Source organism: Carassius auratus, unplaced genomic scaffold (genome assembly GCF_003368295.1).
Source record: "Carassius auratus strain Wakin unplaced genomic scaffold, ASM336829v1 scaf_tig00020025, whole genome shotgun sequence".
NCBI classification, from domain to species: Eukaryota; Metazoa; Chordata; class Actinopteri; order Cypriniformes; family Cyprinidae; genus Carassius; species Carassius auratus.
This window is the reverse complement of record NW_020525002.1, coordinates 38870-45361: the sequence shown is the minus strand read 5'-3', so window position 1 is coordinate 45361 and position 6492 is coordinate 38870. Positions and strand designations below refer to the sequence as shown.

Genomic DNA, 6492 nt, shown 5'->3' with positions numbered 1-6492 from the left:
TGATCTATAAGATAAAAGATGTGTGTGAACAACCATCTATCCAAACAATTTAGTTTAATTACTCCGACATAGTGTCTGGAGTTTATATGCTCAATTTTATTTCGATGAAATTATTAAGTCATTTGTGGCGAGTGGGGCGGGGCCGAGAGGCGTGGGAACGAGGGGTGAGGCCAGGTGTAGTGATTGGAGATGAGCTACACCTGCGCCCCACCGCTAGTATCGAGTCCCACGTAGGAGATGGAAGGATATAAAACTGGAGCGACGACCGTGAAGGACGAGAGAGGACCAGGCCTGGGACGTTATTTTATGTGTTTGCTTTTTATTTGTGCGCGTCAGTCACCGTTAGGGGCTGACGCGCTGTTTTGTTTATTTTTGAATATTAAAATTATGTTTTGATTGTGCGCCGGTTCCCGCCTCCTTCTTCCCGATGATTAGGAGGGACGCGCTGCTGAAGATCCCTCGCCGCTGTGGTGAATCCGAGGTACCCTCGAGCAGGCGAGGTATGTGCCGCCAGGGACGCTCGAGGCGGTGGGCTGGAGTGAGTTGCCGGGGACGGGCGAGCTTGCTGCCGGCCGCCCACGATATGGAGGGGCGGCTGCCGTCCGTGAGGGAGCGGAGGAGTCGTCGCCATTCGCCAGGGGGCCGGAGCCTGCTGCTTCCGCGATTGAGTCCGGTTGAGTTGCCGTTAGGGGCTGATGCGCTGTTTTGTTTATTTTTGAAGACTAAAATTATGTTTTGATTGTGCGCCGGTTCCCGCCTCCTTCTTCCCGATGATTAGGGAGTTTTTATCGTTACATCATTAATTTGTTATGAACTCTGTATTCCTGAAATCAGGTTATGTGACATGCCTGGGTTAGTTTATAAGTAAACAGATAATACAACTTTTTGCTCTAAAAACTTAAATAACTTTCAGAGTATGTAGCCATAGCAACCCATTCTCTGAACATAACAGGTTTTGTTCTGGGATGAGTTTACTTCAGAGATATTCAGCACATGTGTCTCCTGTTAATGAGGGCCCTGCTGATGTGACCGATCTCACACATATATATATATAATGTTTTGATTATATAGCAGAGTTGTAACAAATCAATGCTTTTGTTTTTAATTTATTTATTTTATTATCCTCTCACAATATGGATCTGCATTCAAAAGGATTTTTGAAACTGAACATTTCTTGTTATTTCTAAAATAAATTAATAAGTAAATAAATAATAGAAATAATAAAACAACAACATCATACATATTAACATATAACAAATGAAGCTAATTTGGCAAAAAAATTAATAAAAAAAAAAAAAAAAAAAATATATATATATATATATATATATATATATATATATATATATTTTTTTTTTTATTAATTTTTTTTTTTATTAATTCAAATGAGATGAATCCCTGACATTTTTAATTGATTTTATTTTCTTTGCTGAAAAAAATAGTAAAAAAATTTAACTTAAAAAAAAATTTAAATGAGAAAATAAAAATACAAAATGGATGAATGATATTAGACAGGTAAACATATACTATCGCTGGCATCAGTCACAAATGTTAAACATGACTGGCAACGACTGGTTGAATTCTCAGATTCAAAATGATTAAAACATTATGATTTAAAGTATTCTTTGAAACTTAATTTGACATTTGAAAAAGGGCCCTTTTTAAGAGTGTTAAGAAACAGTCATGGATGTGTCTCTCTTTAGGTACACTCAAGTATTTTAATAATATTATATTTTATATGCGAGTACCCGATACACATTTTATATACTTTTAAGATTCAAAGTAGAGCCTACACTACAAGTGCACATTCAATACAATTAATGTCTTTATTTTTCACAAGGAAAACTTATTCTGGAACAACAGTCTGTGCTGTGAGATGAGAACAGAGACACACTGAGCTTTAACCACTAACCATCGACCAACTGCTGACTGATGAGAAAACATCATTAGCTCCTGAGAGACAAAGACAAACTGAACCACAGTGATCTGAACTGAAGACAGCGACTGTAACACATTTCAGTTTCATTCAGGTAAGCTCTCGTCAGTCTGATTTAATGCAGATTTTAATGTGAAAGTAATATTACAAGAACTTCTCTTAATGAAGATCTTATTTTATATTTCTCAGAATGATGGAAAACACTTAGATTTATGTTACAAATAACTGTTTTATTAGAGTATAACTGAACACGACTAGCTGACTAGCATTAGTCTGAGCACACCAAGTACACTGCATTCTCAGACTCAACCTGACTCAAAAAACACAGACAAACAGATCACCACTGATGTTTACTGTTTTTCTATTTAAATTCTTATTATGTATTTCCTAGTTACCAGCCAGTTTCAACATTTATTTAAACGATTCAAGCTCTGATTTAACTATGACAGTGTAACCATGATTAATTAGAGCAAGTCATTTCCATTAAAGAGAGCAATTAATGTATGAAACAGCTATGTTTTGAATAATTCACACTATCACTCAATATTAAATAAAATAAAACTTTTTTTTCTTTCAGCAACATGAACGTTGAAAATCAGACCTTGATGGATGAACTTGATCATCCTACTGATTATTATGACAATAGTGTCCCTAGTGATTCAGATATCAGAAGGAGTATCTTCTTCATCGCTAGTGTTTGTGTTGGTCTGCCAGCTCTGGTTTGGGCTTTTCGTCTTCTGCACCTTCACAGAAAGATCAGAGGCCGAATCTCAGTCTTCATCTTCCTCCTCCTCCTCAATGACCTGATACAATTGCCCCTTCATCTATATATAGTGACGGGGTTTCTGACAGAATTCAGATACTTTATCCTTGAGCTTGTTCAGTTTTGGTTGGGATTACATTGGTGTGGTTTTCATCTGCATCAGCTGGTGGCTCTGGAGGGGATTTTGACTCTGAAATATCCGCTTTGTTCTGCTCGTATTTTCTCAATGCCCTGTTACATCATAATCTCCATCCTTGTGCTTTTTTTTTCTATAGTGAGTGCATTATTTATTTTCCCGCGTTCACAAAATACAAACATGTCTTTATTCAGTCTCAGCACAAGTGTTGTTCCTCTGATCGTATTGGCTGTATCATCTACAATCAGCTGTAAAGCCTCTTCCACTCCTGTCAGAAAAAACAGTTCAGTGCTCACTGTTGCTATTCTTACATTTGTTATGATGTACTTACCTTTCATGTTCCTCATCTGTGTGGATTTACTTTTACATTTATATCCATATGTCAACCCATCTTGGTTGGTAATGTCTTTCTGTTTGATGAGTTTGAGAGTGTTTTCAGACTCTATTCTGTGTGTTTTGGTCTGCAGAGAAAATCTCAGAGATGTTCAGACGCCACAAACACACACAGAACCCAACGCTGATGAGACGTCAGTCTGAACTTGAGTTTCATTAGTCCTCACGCCTGAATCTGGCTTCAAAACAAAGTAAAATTGACCTGTAAAATGAAAATACAGTTTTCTTTCTTACCACTAGGGATGCTTGGGTGTTTTAGGTTTCTTTAAGTAAAGCCATGTGGAGAGAGTTAGCATTAGCAAGCTGTAGTAGCCAGCATGGCTCACCTGCTGAAAACATTGTGCTGTGTCCTGGTTGGGAAATGTATCATTTCAAGCCAAGTTTTTTTTTTTTTTTTTTTCTATTGAAATTATTGTTGCAGATATCCTATGTTTGGATTGATGCTAAGAGTGTAATACAGTGCATTTGTATGTATTTTAGAAGGACTCTTTATTGGTGAGGTTAACACATTATGGTTCAGTTTGAATATGGATTTAATGTTCTTTTTCGACATGGGACCATAGTATTGTTTGATTGTTCCTGGTTAGGAAGAGTCTGATGCTTGAGAGCTGTGGTTTAAAAGAGTTTGGAATATTTGTTTGCTATCAGCCAACTTCAGCTATGACAGTGGTTCTCACTTACAGTCCTTGAACTCCACTTCTCTGCACATTTTGTTTCTCAAAACATGTTTCTCTTATTGCTTCAAACGCTTGATTCCAGTTCGAAGCGAATAAATTCATGCACAGAGCTCACTTCTAACAGGCTTATATTCTGAATCAGGTGTGTTAACAAAGAAAGAAAATGTGCAGAGCTAGAACTGAGAACCACTGAGCTATGGACAGTGTTTGGAATTTGATGCACTGCAAATAAGACAAAATCCTACAATCTTACATTGATTTGTTTCGTTTTTTGAGTTTTTTTTTACTTTTGTGTTCATTTGTGTTACATTTTCGGCTATATGTTGCTGTATTAACCTCCTTTGAATGTTTTCTATTTTGTATTTATTAAATCCATAGATTTTAAATCCCTTTGACTACATTTTTGACAATATATGAATTAGTTATGTGGTTACTGCATCCATTTCAGATGTATAATAACAGATTTTCCCAAAGACTTAAGCTATAGTAGCTAAAAAGTATTTAAAGTGAAACAGATGTATTGTTATAGATCAGGGGTGCATCCTGTTCCTGGAGGTGTACCTTTCTACAGAGTTCAGTTCCAACCCTGATTAAACAAAACCAGTGCTCCTTCAAATCCTAATTAGCTGGTTCGAGTGTTTTGATTAGGACCAAAGTTCTTCTTCTTCTTCTTGCTTTACAGCGGATCACAGACTTGTACGTGCATTACTGCCACGTATCTCTCTAATGGAGTTGTGCACCCCTGTTGTAGATTAATAGTGGGGCCTGTGCGGAGGCACTAAGGGGGCAACATTTTGAACACTGAGAAGCCTTCAGTCACCTCCAGATAGAAAGTGTGATTTCCAGGGTTTGTTAGATTTCCATAGGTGAAGGAATCATTTCACTGACGATGCTCCAATGTGTGCAAGACAGCTAAACAACTTCTGAATGACCATGCTAAAACTGAACACTGATGACTTTGGTGATGTTGTGGGATGAGAGGAGGGTATTAGATGAACAAAAATACACAAAATAACAATCATGTAAAAAGTGTGTATGGGAAATAAGGTCTCCATTTTGCAGAGTCAAATATTTAGTGGACAGGTCTCATTTGGTTAGCAGATTGTTTACTACCACTAAACAATGTAATTTGGAATGAGGAACTTGGTCTGGGTGAATAAAAGGGAAGTTACAAAATCAATATAACCAGTATATTTACTAGTGGTATGTATAAAGAATTTGCAGATTTCCTCTCAGACCTATTGGTTACTGTTGATAAAGCGCTAATTGTCAGAGATTTTAATATTCACATTGATAATACAAATGATGCATAAGGACTTGCGTTTACTGACCTAATAAACTCTTTTGGAGTAAACCAAAATGTCACCGGGTCCACTCATCGTTTTAATTGTACACTAGATTTAATTATATTGCATGGAATAGATTTTCCTGACATAGATATCCTACCTCAAAGCAGATAACAGATTTTTCCAATTTACAATTATTAAAATCGCCCATGATAAAATTCGGAGCATCCGGGGATAGTGACTGATGTTTCATAACGCTCTTCTCAATATACTCTACAGCCAAGTTCACGTTCGCCTTTTGGTGAATGTACACCACAGACACAAATATTTGGGGAAACTCTCTAGGCAGATAAAGAGGCCGGAGGGATACTGTGAACATCTCAATGTGCATAATTTCTCTCTCACAACAAGAGTCTTGCACCAACGCTCATCCAAATATAAACATATTCCCACAGGTGGATTCACCAGCGAGAGATTCTCCCACGACAACAACAGTTCTCTGTTGTAGTAAATCCTGTTCCAATCCAGGCCATCCCAAATGGCATTTAAATCATCATTTAACCAAAATAAAACTTTGGTTAATTTAACTGGTAGGCTACTTTAGCTATGTTGTGGGGTAAACTGAGTCCGCATTTTAACTTAACTTGTGCTTTTCATCACATTATAATTAAGATATATCTTTCCATCTGTAGTCACTAATGGTCAACAAATTCTGTTTAGTCTGTTTTTAGGAAGGCTACCACTTTGGTGTTCAACATATCATTTCAGAAATGCAAACAATTTAATATTGAAATGTAAACTTCTTTTGGTTGGTTTTGTTGTTAAAGATAAAGGGATGGTTCACTTTCAAATTCAATTTTGATATGTTTCAGCTTACCTCAGGGGCATCCAAGATGTAGGTGTCTTCATTTCCGCAGTATTTCCCATTTTGATATTTTTAAGTCAAACTGTTCTTGTCTGTAACTCATATAATGGAGGTCTATGGTCACCACCTCAAAGAGCAAGCACAGAGAAGTCCAAATTAAACAATTCCCCATCACAAGTACACATTGTTGACCTAAGACACGAAACGAGTGGTTTGTGTAAGAAAACGAACAGTATTTATATCGGTTTTACCTCTTGTACACAACCACATCCAACTGATCTGAGTGCGCGAGTGCTTCCTGATGTCATGTGACCTTTGTGCGCGCTCTGGCTTAGTCTGCGCAAGCGCGGAAAGCGCCGGATGTGATCTCTCGCGCGTGTACATCACTCATTGTTTACACTTACGGTCTATGGTTTACACAGTGATTTCGGAAGTGTAA

At 37.3% G+C, this 6492-nt stretch overlaps 1 long non-coding RNA gene across 1 annotated transcript; it reads left to right on the top strand.

The window, feature by feature from the left end:
- The first annotated feature begins 538 nt into the window (after positions 1-538).
- Positions 539-4236, top strand: LOC113076341 (uncharacterized). Its single transcript, XR_003281161.1, has 3 exons — positions 539-673; positions 1838-2027; positions 2511-4236. It is a non-coding gene; the product is annotated as an uncharacterized LOC113076341 (long non-coding RNA).
- Positions 4237-6492: the final 2256 nt, after the last annotated feature.